The sequence below is a fragment of the Etheostoma spectabile genome, chromosome 11 (genome assembly GCF_008692095.1).
Source record: "Etheostoma spectabile isolate EspeVRDwgs_2016 chromosome 11, UIUC_Espe_1.0, whole genome shotgun sequence".
Classification (NCBI taxonomy): Eukaryota; Metazoa; Chordata; class Actinopteri; order Perciformes; family Percidae; genus Etheostoma; species Etheostoma spectabile.
In genome coordinates, this window is record NC_045743.1 from 7439246 (window position 1) to 7457608 (window position 18363).

The 18363-nt window shown below is 39.0% G+C and overlaps 1 long non-coding RNA gene across 1 annotated transcript; it reads left to right on the plus strand.

Moving 5' to 3' along the window:
• Positions 1-292: 292 nt before the first annotated feature.
• Positions 293-17213, plus strand: LOC116698129 (uncharacterized). Its single transcript, XR_004334128.1, has 3 exons — positions 293-304; positions 15558-15566; positions 17083-17213. It is a non-coding gene; the product is annotated as an uncharacterized LOC116698129 (long non-coding RNA).
• Positions 17214-18363: the final 1150 nt, after the last annotated feature.

Genomic DNA, 18363 nt, shown 5'->3' on the forward strand with positions numbered 1-18363 from the left:
TCGGTAAGTCTGTACAAGTGAGTGAAGATGGTGGGTTTTTAGAAGCTAGTCTCTTATTACGCGCATGTTATTGGCAAGAAACCTGTTGTTAGCCTTTTGGGGGAATGCGGTAAACGTCAGTAAAGTGAAATGCTTGGCGCTGTATGCGACACCGCAGCCACACTTTGACGTTTACATAAGGGGAAAACCTTTTAATCGTCAATTTCCGCATTTGAAAACATGTAAGGGGCGCATCGCATGGCAACCTCTCCATGGTTGGAGAATGAGGGAGATTTGAAAAGCATGTGTTGCTACTGCACCTCAAGTCGGTAACGTTACCTCGGGGAAGTGATACTGATTCGTGAACATTACTCTTACACTCTTTCGTAGTTGCTGCAAGTTATATACTCGTGTACTCCGGTTGTCGGCCATGTGTTTAAATAATATCAAAGTTATCAGCTCATTTGTTAGCTGTGGTGTATAGTTAAAAGTGCCTCCAGAACAAAGCAGTAGCACATGGGGGTGCAGCAGGCCGCGCGCTTTTGCTATCCCGCGAGCTGCTAACGCTAACAAACCGACGATAAGATAATGTAAAGTTGTATTACATTATTAATATTTACTTTATTGACCACGTTGTGTGCTTTCAAGGAAATGTCCTTGTCCAAAAGCACTCGGAAACATGTACCGATATTTATTATTAGCGTTCATAGGTAAGCTAGCTAGACTACAGCAGCTAAATTGGCTAAGATAATACAATGCTCTGGATGGAGGGTGTAAGCCATCCTTAACCTGTTAACTTGGGGTGTCTTTTAAGCTATTTGCTCAGATGACGTGTTTAAAATTATAACTAACCTGTGGTATTATAAATTATCGGATAACAAACTCAAATTCCGAAAGCTAACCGTGCTCTGAGGCTGCACGCGCTAGCATGTTTGGCTAGCACATGCTCGTATGAACTGTTTTGATGAAGCCCTCGGGTACTAGTACCAGCTTATGTGCTGGATTCTGGCTTAAGTTTGCAGTAGCTCGTATCATACGCTTGGTGCGCCCAGCCATAATGAGCGCGCATTTCACATGCACCTGATTTGCACAGGCGTTTTAACGCTATTAATTTAGTTATATGCTGTGTTATCCAGTCGTGGAAATAGGTTTATAAAACGCTCAAAATGCGGACTCTTGGGCGCCATGTTACTGCGTGGGGGAGGGGTAAAGTTACAGCAATGTGACTATCCTCTAAGCAGCCCTGGTTCCTACACAGCCTTCCAATTGAACTTTTGTTATCGAAGACATTTCGACGTGTACTTGTTTCTCATGTGTCCCCCCCCCCCATTAATGCACCTTCGTTTATGCACAACAAAAATCTGATTGTTTCCTGGACTTAATGAAATCCATAATTTTATTTCAGCCCTGAAATTAAGTTGCTGACATACTTTTGATGCTGTCTCATTTATGCTTGCAGACCCCAGTACACATCTATATCTCCTGTGGAAAGCCCCTCATCGTGGATTTAAAGGCATCTTATTCCATTCTGTGATCGAAAACTCCACATGAACTGTTTGAAGTCACTGTAGTGTCAAAGTGCTTACAGTGCAGGTAGTTCTGTAAAATCTACTGCAGTGAAGGCACTTTCAGCACTATTCTGATAATGGTAACTAAAGGAGCAGGCTTATTCACAGACATGACTGATTTTTGCTGGAACGGGACAGGCTGAATCTAAAAACACATGGCAGGACCTTTTCACCATCCTGTGGTGATGTTTGGCCCCTGCTGTTCCTGAATGAGGTAGCTGTGTCTGGAGTGAGGCCCCTCTTATCAAACATGCTTTTTGTTGTGAGGCATCATGCATATTTTGTGCTTGCAAGACTTCCACTAGTGCTTATGCTAAGGTGCATCTAGTGCAGATAGTGAAGTAGACTAGCACCTACTGCCCTAAGTGCTCCTTCTGGCATAAGGAGCTAGGACTCTCATCACGTGTGTACCCACTTTTAATTGTGGCAGTGTGTGTACCCACTTTTTAATTGTGGCAGTTCTCTGTTAGTTTTGCATAGTTGCGCTCCAAGAAGAAATGCGTTGTGCAAATCTATGCAAAACTGATGGTGGCCTGTATTTTCATCTTAATCCTCTTTATTATTGTTTCTTCTTCCATGGTGGTCAATCAGGTTTCCAATACAGCTGTAAAATGTTTAAGTATTATTAAAGTGCTTATAGTGCAGGTAGTTTTATGCAATTCTACTGCAGTGTGAGCACTTAAAGTACTTCTTAGACACGTTTCGTCTTGGAATTCTGCAACTGCACATGGGTCTCTGGTTAGTTTTGCTTGTTTGCTTTCAGCTTTTTACAATACTGCTGTGCAAATCCATGCAAAACTGATCATAGAACTAAAATCATCTGAAATATATCAGATGTGATCCCCTTCTGTGCAGGTTGGGAGAGGTAGCAATGCTCTGTACTTGTGTGGTATTGCACTTGTCCCGGCCTGTTGAGGACTTGGGGAATTGTTCTGCACAAACTGTTAACTGCGAAATGGCCCATATGTATCTACTATACATTTTGTATTTGACTTATGAAATGTCATCCTTATGTCACCATGTCATCAATAACAATACTGTAATGATAGGGTTTGACAAATTCAACATTTAAAATAAATATTTCCGTTGGCTCACTGTTTTTTATTGTTTTTTTCTTTGCTTTTTACACCAGACATATAACCTATTGATCCTAATTGAGTGTCTGAGCAGATTTATAAAAAAAAAAGTGCTTTACTGCAATGAATTAACTTGTTTCAATTGCAAAGAGAGAGCAGCCTCTAGCTCACCCAGTACGAGCGTTCGTCCCATTTTGGCTGAGTCCTGCAGCGGTCCGGTTAAAATCTGACCTGCGGTCGTTTGCTGCGTGTCATCCCCCATCTCTCTCCACCTTTCATGTCTATCCACGGTCACTTTAATAAAAGGAAAAGCCCCCAAAAATGCGAGAAGTGCGTTTTAAATGTTGGTACCAAGGGTAGTTTTTTCATTTGGACTGTTCCTTTTGAATTAAATGTGCAGCTCCACCTTCCTCCAGTAGAGGGAGATATCTGTACACTTAAGGTGTTTTTCTAAGGATAACTGCATAGTTAAGGAATTGATAGTCCAAACTGAATAAAGCCATAGGCAAATATCTTATTTTTCTAATTCTAAGTAACACTGCGTGTCATCAAATATAAATAATTAAAATGGAAGGATATTTTCTGTTGCCTTATCGCCTACATTCCATTGTCACGAGCAGATTTGTAGATTTTAACAAAATTAATGCTCCACCTATCCCACACACATCCAGCCAACCTCAGACCAATGAGCGGAGTTTTCATTATTCTTCATTACATGGTAGGCTGGCAGAGAGCCATTCGCTGGGGTGTTCACCTTGCATTATCTTGTCCTCTTTACTTGACAGTCAAGATAAATGGGAAGCATCCAGAAAGGACATGAACTCAAAGATGCATTCCTGCTTGTCAGCCTATGCCGATTGCTCTAGCAACCTCTATTTACTCTGATGTCCAGAAAATCTTCTGCCTTTATCAGACACAGATTGCTGTGTGATTATGGGCTTGCCACTCAGTTGGATAGCACCTGCTGATTTCAAGTTGTGATAATGTGACCAAACTGTGTCAGAGATCAACTGATACAGCTGTGTTTCCAAATCCTGATATTCACTTTAATGAGTCTTGACACCCTGACATCTAACAAAATTTATTTCCAATTTGTCAAATATTATTATTTATTTACGACCACTTTCAAAATGAATGACATTCCATTAGCCTCAGCTGTTCATGTATAGTGCTAATTAGCAAATGTTAGCATGCTAACACACGGAGGTAAACACTACACCTGCTAACAGTGGGTCAGCATTATCCGTGTGAGCATGTTAACATGTCATTGTTAGCATTTAGTTTAAAGTACTGCTTTGTAGCCTCAGCTATGGCTGTAGACTGTCAGTTTTTTTAAAATCAACATTCTGTTTCATCCAAAAGGAACACCAAATTAAGTTACTTCATTTCAGTACATATACAGTCTATGGTCAAAGTCTCCCTTGATTGCCTTTTGTCAGCCATAGGCTATTACAGTAGAATATAAATCATCGTAATAACTAAATGGCATCGGATAGCATGCTCAGCTTATTGAATATTTTAATATTTTGTTAGGGACATGTCATTGTATTATGCCCACATTTGCTATGTGGTGGTGATAAGAGAATATTTTTTTCATGAGCTATTAGTTGTTGCCATGAAAAATGAATGCCTGTCTCTTTGCAGATGCTAGTTGTCTCAAGTCATTTAAATGCATGGCAGACTAATTAAGACACAATCCTCTCAGCGCAGAAGTGTTTTTTGCTTGGAGTGTTGGACTTTTCTGTCTTTCTGCTTGATTGTGTTGTTCATCTCGTCAACCTATTCCTCCCTAATCTGTATTCAGTGTTCAGCCTCCCTTTCTTTCTCTCTCTCTCTCTCTCTCTCTCTCTCTCTCTCTCTCTCTCTCTCTCTCTGTCTTCAACCATGGCTAGAAACCATAGACATTTTACTAGCCCCTTAACCCATGACTGCTATTTTTCAGCTCAGGCGTATGCAAAACTGACTTTTTATTGTGAACAGTTATTACCCTCCTTCTCTCTGGATTAGAGAAGGTAGACACAACGGCCAATAAAACGAAGACCGTTCATTCATTGTCTGGATGTGATGTGATCTTCTTTCCTCTGAGTAACAAGTACATCTAACAGGAAAAAAAGATAATCAATAAGTAATGCCGTCATTCCTTTAGGATCAGACTAATGGGAGAGTCTGTTTGTGCATGCTTGAATTTGTTGGGTTTGCTGGTGCAACTATTGAGACTTTGTCAAGGACTTGAGAGAAAGAGGATGTGTGAGTTTGAGAGGGAGTCACGTGGAGGTCTGGCTGTTGTTGGTTTCATCTAAATCTAATAGCACCAAATTCTTTGCAGATGGCTTTAAACAGATAATTATCGTAAGTCCTGAACACAGACTGTTGTCCTGATAGCAAGGCACTCATGATGGTCCCAGTTTAGTAGCTATCAATTTGCTGTTTTGCTCAAAGATTCTTTAACCTAGAAAGCTCAATACAAGTACTTTCAGGGTGTGACTGATTTTACAGAAACCTGGTTAGCTCTTCTAAGTACTTGTAGGGCTAATTGAACATTCAGAAGGGACCTTGTGTGTGTTGATGTTATGTCTCAGGGGATTGTTTAATTCTGCTAACAGACAAAAAAGACTGTGTCAGCCTTGCTGCTGAGGCTGCAATCCACCCCTGGCATTCACCCTGACGGGGGTCTGCTCCTTCAGCTGACCTCTGCGAGTTAACCGTGGCTCTATCTCCAGGATTGTGCCCAACCAGAGAATGAACTCCAATTTTACGTATGCATATGGCACACCGCAGCTGTCAATTTATGCTAATGCACTTTTGAATTAGCCATGAAAAACAATTAATTTTCTGAGCAGGTTGATGAGGAGTTTTCACAAGGAGCTTAATCACAATCTTGTGCCAGAACACATGCTGACTATGTGGCTTGCGAAGCGAGACACAAACAGAATTCAAAGAATGTCCATTCAAGACTAGGAAACAATCTCTTGACTGCTTATTATACTGTACACACCGGATCTGTTGTGATGTTAAGATGGACTCTAGTGATTTATTTGAGTTAGTTAAAATTATATCAGTAATCCTAAGTAGATATTTCTTGCTAGTAATAGCAGACTAGTATACAGACCAATATCAAGGATATCTTACAAGTTACAAAACATAAAATTTGAGAACATTTGACAGCTTTTAGATCTTGAATGAGCTCATGTAATACTTATGACAAAATATGTTTCACACACACTACTGTCACATTGCGCTTTGCTTAAAATGAAACATATTTCAACCATGCAGCCTTTTAACAAGAAATACTATCAAATGAAATAACCAAAAAATACTATTACAATGTAATTACTCCTATATATTTGAGCACAAATATATGATTTGGGCAATGACCAATGGTTGCAAGTTATATGTGGATCTTGATGTATAAATCTCCGACAACAACAAAAATGTCCTTGTAAAATATAGGCCAGTTTGGGTATGGTTGAGAGAAGCTGCAGTCTCAAGTTCCCAAAGGCGTCATGTGCAACATAGAGCAGTGCTGTGCTTCTATACTGGGTTGCTTAATCACATGAAATGTCTTTAACCACACTATTTACAGCTACCAATCTTTGTCCTATTTTTCACTCACCCCTACGGTCACCTGTCTCTCATTTCCTGTCCTTGGGGAGTCAAAGTTCCCTTTGGCTTGAAAACCTCTCAAATATTTTTTCATCCGCTCAACTAATTTCCATTACGCCAGGCAGTAAGAGAGTACTGGCAGAGGTTTCAGCACTGCAGATGTCGAAGCAACAATTGCTCTACAGTTTTCTGGCCCAGCAGTCTGAGAGACAATTTCAGGGGTGTTACTGAGGGGACAGCAATGTTGAGTTGGTACAACTACAGTGTTTTACTTTATTTGTGATTGTGTACTTCCTAAACACTCTTATGCCAACCACATCAAATGATGCAAACATACCTGTAGTGTAGCAGCTGTCTTTTCTTAGTTTTCGGTCCAGATTGCTGTATGGAGGAACGTCTTTTCGTGGCTTTAGAGAAGCTGGATGACAATGCAATTGGTTACTTTCTCTTGGGTTTGGGATGTTGAAAGGCCAAACAGGGCAAATGGTGGTGAAACATCTGTGTGTATTCCATCAGTATTAGATTGTGGGGACTATCCAAAATGTACCATCTGGGCTTTTGGTCTTGTTCATGAACAGTGGCACCACAACACTATATTCCGCTATTTCATGTTTGTGTATTGAATATCTCATTTCATGTGTGTTATCCTGTCAGAACTAACTTACCTATGCGTGTGTATAAGCATTTAGCTAATGTAGAGGCGTACATAGTGTACTGTAAAGTATAGTGTGTTTATCAAAAACCTTTGAATGGCTGCTGCCGCTGCTGCTGCTGCTGCTGCTGCTGCTGCTGCTGCTAAAAACAGGTCGATGAAAGCAGTGAGATTGAACTAACACAGTAAAGTTGTGGACCGTAATACTAAAACAGCAGTGAGCTGAAAGACGCTAAAATGCTAAATGATAAATCTATGTGCACAAAACTCATGTAGCTCACAGCTGAGCAACAGAGGTCTGCTGAGATCTGCCAAACTGCTCCGAGCTCCGTGCACTTGGGCCATGGAAAGAAAGCCAAACACTCTTCATCTAAACACACTGCCCCCACAAAGATGACACAGAGCTGGATTAAAATGAACAAAGTATCCAGTCAACTATGGTGGAAGATCAGAAAATGATTTTATAAATTGTTTTTGTCACTTGTAACAGTTTTAGAGGCACTGTTATATATGTTTTGGAAGGCAAAAAGCAAACGTTGTAGTCTATTATGTCATTAAGTTTGAAACACATGTTGGATATATCTCCATTATCCTCACTCAGCACAAACCAAGAAAGGGCAGCACAGCTGGTGGTTCAACGGTCACATATCACAGCCATTACACCTCACTTTACAGTAAAAAACGCTCTTAAGCAATGGTCAATTTGTACTGCAAAGAATTTAACCACAAGAAAATGGCCTTCACACACAACATTATTACAGTATTTTGCCACCAGACTGGGTTTTGTGGGAGATATCTGGTGGATTACTGTGTAGCATAAAATTGGAAACAAGCTGTTTTCAGTGCCAACACAGCAACTGTTTTCAGAGGGTTTTTAAATGGCAGATGGTGGATCAAGTGAAAGCCAATACAGACATCCTTTTATTTCCTCATGTAAAAAAAGAGAAAAAATACTGTGAACTGAAGATCCTTAGTAAAAGTCAGTATTACAATAAATGTGGTCCTACATTTCATTGACTATTGCTATACAGAAATGGGGGCCACCATCTACCTCAAACACTCTTATATATTTATTCACTATTGAAACAACAACTTTATTAACACAGTTTCTGTGTCGGTTTCTGTTTACTGTCTTAGCTGAAAGCATATTCACACTTTCACAAGAATAGCACATAGGCTGACGCATCCTTACTCCTCACCCATCCACACCTTACTGTTTGTCCTCACTTACACAACTAGCCATGGCCATAAAATAAATATAAAATATTTAAAAATAAAAATAAAAAATAACTGACAATTTAAATGACAGCATATTGTGCGGTGTTGTGTGTCTTTAAGACATGAATTACATTTTTTAGAGAAATACGTATTCATTTTCCAACAGACAAAGAAGACAAAAGATTGCAGGTGAGTCTTTTTAGCCCATTCTTATGTTTTATAATGGCTACATGAAACATTGGCTTAGTGTTATCTCACTTAAGGCATTTCACTGCTTGAGTTATGTTCAAACGAAGAGAGGCAAAGCTTTCATTTTAGTTCTGAGCATAACTCATTTCCCCTTAAAGAACATATTCTCTCCAAACACGTACTAGATGACGTGCGCTTGAAGAAAAACTCCTTTTGGCATTACATCTTTTGTGTTCTACATTCATGAGCGATCATCTATCTATGAGAATGTCACAGAATGTCATACAATAGATTGGGAAACAGTTACGGTAGTTTCTCTTTATTTTTTTCTTCCTTTCTGGCACTCTTGCTCACCAATGCTGAGCACTGCATGACGCGGGTTTGGAGGAGAGTTGTGAAGCCAGGTCATCTGAGGTAACATGACCCATTTAAGTCTACACCGGCCTGACCCCCATGACTGTATTGTTCTGACGGTGAGTTTTGTCATAGCATTGTCAATCTGGGTTGCTTGTACCATTAAGGGATAAAGGTTGTAAAGAGTGTATTATTCCTTCAAGCAGCATAAAAAGTGGTTGATCGTCATCTGACATTTTCCCTTGTCTTTCTGCAAACTATATTAAATGTCTGATACAGAGGTCTCTGTGAAATAAAACCACGATTTACTGACAGCTCAAATGACACAATCATTTTCTCTGAGGAAACCACACGGGAAGTGAAATACACAAGCCTCTTAGCAGTGTCTTATTAATTAATAACTCATCTCAAAGGGGAAAAGAAGTGGTCTTGTCATAATGCATCTTTTGTACTTTTGCGGGCACTGTGGGTGAAAAGTAGATGACCTCAGTGATTTATAAAACTCTCCCTTTGTCAGCTATGGAAACATTTTGATAATGGGACAATGCTCAGGCCATTTTTAGTCTTCAATACAACAATGAGAATTAGCCAAATTATACATCTTTATAAATCTTTTAGCATTACGTGGTCTGCTTCTACAAATAATGGTCTCATGTTATAAAGTCTATTAAAATATATTTCTTCCTGTATTGACTGTATTAAAATAGCCAAAGATTGTCACTGATGTAATTCTGCAGAACTCTACATGTAAATGCATATTGCTGAAGACAGGTGTGAGCATTTGCAATACCGCTCATACCTCCCTCACATGAAAGGATATGTTTACAGTTCCTCTGTGGCCAATGAATCATATAATTTGTCATTGCAGAGTGACTCCCCACTGAGCTACTATTAGATCGCTATGTCTCCTAATTACTCTGAAGTGTCTGAATTAGCATAATATTTCAGCTCTATCCTCGCAAAGTTTACAAAGTAAAGCTGCGAGCAATTATCCGTCACCAGCTTCAGTCTGGAGAATTGATGGTTTGACCCCACTTGTCTGAACATCACATATGACACTCATACTCCTGCAGGCAATGTCAAAAGAGACAGCTGGGGCTAACGCTGGATGACACACATCACTGGCTGCTGCTGAAGATGTACCATTTGTCACAAATAAACCAATATTTCCTTTCAGTAACAGCTCTCCATTCCACTGCAATTCATTGAAAAGATTTTCCGTGTTACACACACAGCTACATGTCTTTGTCCTCGATGCATATCAGTCTTCCTGCTAATGTGATCAAAAGAGTGCTTGAAGAGTCTGGTTGAGACTAACTGTCCGTTGACAGTTTTTACATGAAACAAAGCTGCCAGACTAAAAAGACTCAAAGGACTTTAGTGAATTGCCCACCACAAAGACAGCAATCACAGTGCATTGGGCCAAACATTGTGAAGACTACAGTACAGTTTATCATGGTCTAACTTGACGGCACAACCCTGTACTCTTTTCACAACTTTCCAGGGAATATACTGCACTCTTTACACAGTGGAATACACCTATAAATGACATGTCAATGTAGAGATTTGAAGTGCTTTATTTAAGAACTCCAACTATAGAAATGCGTGGGATTACATTAGTGGGTGGATTGTATTTTAGGAGTATCTAAAGATGCATAAGAGCATATATAATGTATTGTTTCAGGGTGACTCTGTTGTCCTTAGAAACCAAAATTATTTTATTACCAGAGATTTTCACCACGAGCAACAGCTGTTTGTCAAAGAAGCATCATTTTAGTTTACATTCACCTATAAGAACTGTACTCACTAAGGGAATTTAATAGAAGTGTACAACATTTCTTATGAGGTCTAGTTATTCTTCTACAAATGAAAAGCCTCTGTCTTAACCTCCATCATCCCAGCACAAGTCATACAGGCTTTGAATTAATGAGCTGTAACCTCTGTGGCGGCACCATCTCAGTAATGGAGGGAGAATGGAGCAAGTTCAGGTCATTTCACTGTAACTGAGCAAAAGAGCCCAGAGAAACTGGATACATTTGTAAATGAGGACTGATGTGGATTTTGGTTTAGGATGGGCAAATGTACGTCTACTTTATAACAAGTTCCTAACTTACAATTACAAAAATTCTAGGCATCTTTTAAAAAGGGATAAACAGGAAACTGTTTACACTGCATCCACTGTGATTGCACTATAAGTACAGTATATACATATTTGTCTTGGTGTGAGTACTAAATGAGTATTCTATTGATACCCTGTATATACTAAATATCCATCCATCCATCCATCCGCTTATACGGTATCGGGTCGCAGGGGCAGCAGCTCCAAGAGGGGACCCCAAACTTCCCTTTCCCGAGCTACATCAACCAGCTTTGACTGGGGGATCCCGAGGCGTTCCCATGCCAGGTTGGAGATATAATCCCTCCACCTAGTCCTGGGTCTTCCCCGAGGCCTCCTCCCAGCTGGATGTGCCTGTGTGTGCCTAAACTGTTACCTAATCCTACACAGCCATCTGACAAATTCGTACTGGTCAGTGCTTGTATTACATAAAAAGTATAAATAAACACACAAAAACCATAAAAATTATTACCTCAGGCTGGGACAAGTGGACATTGGAAGACCACTAAGAGCACCTAAATAACACACACACACACACACACACACACACACACTACACACACACACACACACACACAAACACACAAACACACAAAGTTCAAACCAACGGGAGGTAAATGCGCAATCAATTACCACCAAGTGCAGGGAGGAGGAAGGCCACACTTATTTACATGAAACAGTGACATCTGCTAAAAACACCCTGTAATGAAAATGTATATACGTATATATACATATATATGTATATTCAACAATTAAAACAACAGACAAAGCCAGAAATCTTGGTGTAGTCATGGACTCAGACCTGAACTTTAACAGCCACATTAAGACAATTACAAAGTCAGCCTACTATCACCTAAAGAATATATCAAGGGTTAAAGGACTTATGTGTAAACAGGACTTGGAAAAACTGGTCCATGCTTTTCATCTTCAGTAGACTTGACTACTGTAACGGGGTCTTTACAGGTCTCCCTAAAAAAATCAATCAGACAGCTGCAGCTGATTCAGAACGCTGCTGCTCGAGTCCTCACTAAGACCAAGAGACTGGATCACATCACTCCAGTCCTGAAGTCTTTACACTGGCTTCCTGTGTCTCAAAGAATTGATTTCAAAGTACTCTTGCTAGTTTATAAATCCCTTAACGGTTTGGGTCCAAAATACATTTCTGATCTGCTACTACACTATGAACCACCCAGACCTCTCAGGTCATCTGGGACAGGTCTGCTTTCTGTCCCCAGAGTCAGAACTAAACAGGGTGAAGCAGCTTTCAGTTTCTATGCTCCTCATATCTGGAAAAAACTCCCAGAAACCTGCAGATCCGCTGCTACTCTCAGTTCTTTTAAATCAAGGCTGAAGACCTTTCTTTTTGATGCTGCCTTTCTTTAAATTAATGCTCATTTCTTTAAATTTCTTATGCTGCACTGTAACTTTTATTCTTGTGTTTTATGTGTCTATTTGTTTTTAACTGTCTATTCATGTTTTTTATTAGTTTTTAATGCTTATGATTTTTAACTGTTTGTCCTTGTGTTTTATCTGTTTAACTGATTTCGTGTAAAGCACTTTGAATTGCCCTGTTGCTGAAATGTGCTATACAAATAAAGCTGCCTTGCCTGCCTTGCCTATACATTTTTTTGATACAATTTCAATACAGCAACACACAAAAACAGAACAGTGAAAACAAAAACAAATCTGTAGCATTTATTTGCCCATACCTAAATAGAGATCAATGTTCAAAATAAAACACTGTGTCAGGCAGAAAAGGCTACAGGCAACGTTGCAGTGGAAAGGTCCTATAGAACAAAGGTAATGCTAACAATAAGACCTATTTAGAATTATTTAGCTCATTGTAGTGAAGTTAGATAAATGGTTGTCAATGCAGGACAGACTTCACTGCTCTCACTTTAAACAGACTTACAAAAAGCAATCAAAAATACATCATAACATTTGAAAGCCATCACAATTTTAAAAGCCAGATAAGATACCTGTCACAAGCCATGTGTCATGTCCATGTCACCCTGTTTAAAATAGATCCAAATTTAAAATAAATAAAAAACGTAGCTGCTCTATTATATTTTCACTAATGTGCAGGGTGTATGTAGGTTCTTACCAAGGAGAAAAGAAGAGTCAGTTCTGAATGCAAGAGTTTTCAGGACTACCACAGGTTTTATGCTACAAAATGACACATACCCTTATCTCCATGCCATAATTTAGAGACTATATTTTATAACTATCAATTGACCAAACTTCCACCCCAGCCTCCGGTTAAGGATGTAATGGCTAAGGTTATTCCTGCCTCACAGGCACACAATGACCTCAATACGGGCTGGTGGCTTCAAACCTCACTTTCCAAAATGGCCATGCATGATATTGTTGGACATTTCCATTAAGATATACATGGCTTCTTCATTAGATCTCTGCTCTGGCCCACTGTTTCTCTTCTTTAATTAGTTTACTGGCTGGCTTATTTATTTCAATTACAGCCCACTGTAAACTTCCAGAAATCTGTCACTTTCTCACACAATTTCTAACAGGTACAAGTTGAATAATGTACCATTTACTTTTTAATTACATTATCATCTTGCCCTTGAATTACATCATTTTTTGCTTTGACTGCAGCCGCGTTGATTTCACCAACAGTATGATCCAACCCTTTCTCCTGCCAGTTTTGTTCAACAACATTTTGCAGATGTTACATCAATACTTTCATTTAGAAAATGTAATTCTAGTGTCATTACAAGCTCCAAACCATATTTGGCTAATGCTAATTATTATTATTATTATTATTATATTATTATTATTATTATTATTATTATTATCTGAATGAATGTAAGTGGATATACAGAAAAGTGATATTGGCTCTATAATAGTTTGCCCTGAAATGTAGGGCAAAAGGAACATGATGCACATAATTTACTCCAAAATGTTGTGCTCGACAGCATCTTCAGCATATCCACTATACTGAAACTTGCACCTACTGTAATGTACTGTAATGTAACAGGGTTCAGCCAAAGGAGCATGTCAGTTGAAAAAGTACCACAGCAGAACATGAACAACTTTTAAGATAAGAGCTAAGATTGAACTTTATTAATCCTAAAGGAAATTATTGTCAGAGATTGTTCAGAAATTACAACAACATAAGAATACATTTTGACCTTAATCTCACCTTTTACTGAAAGACTTAAATAAAGAAATCTGGGTATTAACCTTTTGCTTGTTCGTCGGGCTTCAATAAGTTTGTGACTTTCCAATAAAACTAATTAAAATGTTGGACCATACATAGAGTCAGAATATTAAGGCTAATCGTGATTCAATCCTGTGTATATCAAGGATTCCTCAAGGCCCCCTCCCTCACATCCAACTCTCAGTCATTCAAAGATTTTTTTTTTCTTCTTCATTTTTGTTTCAAGCAGTTTGGTGTTTGAAATTGGATGTATTCTTGATGAGGGAAGCTGGGAATTCGCTGGCTGTCAGATCAGTACTGTTATCTGCCTTTTAGGTTTGAAACAAATTAGACTTGGGGTCCCCAAGGTGCCTGGACCCTTGCATACTGGCAGTGTTGAATTCTCAGAGCGTGTCACTTCCTTGATGGAAATTCACTTTAATCAGAAGAAGATTCACAGCCCCTCTGGACTTGTTCTCAGCTTTTTGATTTATTTTCAGGGCATGTCAGATAGAACATTTTCACCTGAAACTTAGAAATTCTCAAGTGTATCAATTAAATACCGTTTGACTTTCTGACCAGTTATTAATCTGGTGCAGGTGCGCTAAAAACAGTTATTATTTAACAATCACACCCAATGAGACACACATGCAAGCTCAACACATGACAGGCCCAAGAGTGAAATAGACACACTTTGATGTTGCAGCATGTGCTAAGATTGTGACAGAAAAGTGAAATTGAGGTAAAAATAAATACATTTTAGGCAAAATTATAGGTTAATGGATACGTACAATCTGCCATGAAAATTCATAGAGCAAACTTATCTTGGTACATAAATTGAAAACACTAAACACAGGTAATTCTATTCTAAAAATGTGTAGTTGGCTACACACTGGGCATAGAAACTGCTTTTTTTTGTGTTTATCTTGAGAAATATGCCAAAACAGTTGGTTGCAGTGCCTTGGGTGGAACAAGATGAATGCTCTTTGTTGAGGCTCAGAAAGACAGACAATTATTTTATTTTTTCTTGACATTTCTTGCGAAGAATATGGAGATGCTGTCATCTGAGACAATACACCGAGGATATCCCTGGTGAGAGGGCTTTGAAAATGTAAATATGTCTTAGAAACTGAATTTTAATTCTGAAGCGTATGCTGTAATTTTGTTAATGGAAGGAGCTTTGTAAAGTGATGATTACATCACTCTGGTGCAATTTTAGGAATCTTTTTGATTCATTGTTCAAAAAAAAGGCAACCAATTTAAGTTTCCAGCATAAGTTAGTTTACAGGAATCCAATGGCAATAACAAAAGTCAGGAAATGTATTAGTCTGACCTTGATTATTGGGCTGTTTTTGCGTAAAATGCATAAATTGTGCAGTGAAGTGATTTTTGTTTTGCAATCTGCCTCTTGGACCTTGGTGGCCAAAATGAATTCTGACCCCTTAAAACACACATGCTTACACATTGACATACATACATGCTGTTTTGCACTTTTTTTAATGCCTCTGCTTTTTCATAAACATGCCTGTGCACACAGCAACGCAAATTAAATGCATGCTATTAGAGCGCTTACATTTCAGCAACAGTCTGAATGCCGTTGCACATTCTCTGTTCCCATCCATCTTGTCTTATCTGTGTTTATGAGCCATCAGGTGTGTTGTGTTTTACCGATTCCCACAGGTAATTTGACTTGCAATATATTTTCAGAACATCTTCCAGGCGCCCAGAATAGTCCAAATCATTATAGTTTCTGGCAGATACAGAGCCAGCGAAGGATTAAACCGGAGAGGAGCCAAGGAGTGTCAGGATTTGGTTTGTTTGTCCCGGCTGTGTTGTTTACAACCCCCTGTGCTATAGTCTGCTCAACCCAGCACAACGGACCTCAGACAGCAAAAAGGCGTCGGACTACAGGAGCTTTGTCAAGCCCATCTCCCCCCCACTCTTATTTGCTGGCTCTGTGTGTCCGTCATTGGAAAGTGATTGACCACTAGCCTTAGACTGAAATTGATTGCATAAGGGCCATAACAATGAAATACTGTTTGTATTCTGGGAGTGGCAGTGGTGGAGTGTCAAAGGATGGGATGCCGCTGTCACTAGAACACTGGGTTCTATAGTAATGTAATTTTCTAGTAGTCAGATTTCTAAGATGGGAGTAGGCCTTTGATCCAAGAGATACGGTGTTTCTAATTGGGTTGTATTGATCCATTCCGCTCCTCTTCATGATGGCACAGTCGTGAAGACTTCAGTCTGCTGTGCTAAATGAAAAACTGAAGTAGCCATCGAAAAGTTGCCTACGGTTAAGCAGGGTGGTCTGCGTGATACGTGGAGCCAGGTTCTAGACATTTAGAAGAGCATGACAAGGCAAAAAAGACATATTTACTGGTCTGTTTTGGATCACTGTTGTGATTTCAAACCAGTTCAAGGCCCAATGTTTGTCATTCCCCTATTACCCTAATGAAAAACAAACACCTGGCATGTTTTTTTCAATCATTGAAAAAGTATTTCAAAAATGTATTGAATTAAATGACAGAATTAAAGGAAATTTGTTCATGGCTGCATTGTCATGAAAAAAGTGCAGATGAGTAGGTGAGAATGAAAAAAAGGATGCCCCTTATGTCAGCCCAAAGCTGTTGCATTTATTTTTATTATTGCAGTATGGATATTAATGTATACATTTAAAGTTACACAACCATCATTTTTAGACATGTTGTGTGGGATTTATTTAATTGAGTAATCAGTCAACTTAATGCACAACTTCAAATACATTCATCTGACCTTTATAACAAGCACCGCAGAATTCCAAATGCACAACATGTTTTGGATCATTTCTGAAAGTTTCATAGATCCATACCATTGACGTTGACACAGGATCTATCTAAGAGTATCTGCCACTGATTCATTATGCTGCATTAGATGCCTTGGGAGTAGAGAAGGGGCAAAGCTTGAAGGATTGCACAGCATATTAAATCTGTCTCGCTGAACATCAGTAGAATGAAGAAATGCCATGGAGATCCAAATGCAGATATAATATAACAAGTCACTGGTTGAAAACGAATGACTTTTCACTTGCATGCAATCCCAGGAAATGGAGGGTTACATAAATTGCAGGCAGTGATATCAATCAACATTTATTTATATAGCACTTTAAAGCAACCGGCAGGCATCCAAAGTGCTTCACATCAGAAAACAAGAATTAAACAACGTATCATACAACAAAAAGAACGAAACATAGAAAACAGTGAAATCAGAAAAGCTTACATAGAAACAGGAGGAGTGGAGCAAAAATGTCACACCCCTACTTTGTATTAATAGCCATTTTAAACAAACAAGTTTTGAGTTTGGACCTAAAAAAAACTACATCTGTAACAGTGTGAATATCAGGTGGTAACTTGTTCCAGAGTCTCAAGGCAGCAACTGCAAAAGTCTGATTGCCCCATTGTTTATACCTTGACCTTGGGACTTCTAAAACCAGATGATTTGAAGACCGCAATGACCGGTTGTGCAGCGTTAAATCTCGGGGTCAGGCCATTTAAGGCCTTGACAACAAACAATAAAATCTTAAAATTGATTCCAAAAACGCACGCGGAGCCAATGTAGGGTGTAGCAAACGGGAGTGAAAAATTTAATTTTAAAGCAGGTCAATGTAATGTCCCTTGATATAAATGGGTCATTTTATTGATAGATTTGTATAGCTTTGTTGTCTGCAATGTTATAAAACTGTCCCTCCACAGTGAGTGTCTTGCGTGTGAAACTAATTAGAGAGTAATTGCAGAGATTACACTTGTTTACTCATCATTAAATGTGATCAGGAGCACATGTTTAAGTAATCAATCTTCAGATATTTGCAAAATCTTTAGCAACATAATAAAACGTTCTCAATTATGGCCAGCTAAGTGTTTGTACTTGAAACGAGCCACGGTCTTTAAACACCACTACCACGAACAAGCCCAGACTGGACTAGGGCAGCCATGGCCATCAGACTAAAGATAAATCATTGAAATGGTCAGGTCTACTGACAGCACACTTATCTTTATGTGCTAATCTACCCAGCTTTATTGCTTTACCCTGGTTGTTTGCTAGTGTTTGCAGGTGCTGTCAGGTGGAATTTCTCTCCTTACGGTGCTTCACATTCAGATTAGACTGCAACCAATGTTAGGAGAATGCTAATTCATTTTCTGAATCAGCAGGTCCCATGGGGGAAAAGAGTAGTGGCTATGCTTTGTGGAAGATTGGAAAGGATTATAATCTAAAACTGTGCATTAGGTAAGTGCGTTAATTGCATTTTTGCTTTTAAGGTTTACAAACTACAGTACATTTTGGTTTACCTGTACAGGGCTAGTCGATTGGAGTAGACACACAGGATTTATCACAGAGAAAATGTGTTTTGTTACTTGCTGTATTTGTATACTGAAACTGTTGATCGTTCTTTATTATATAATGGATTCACTTCT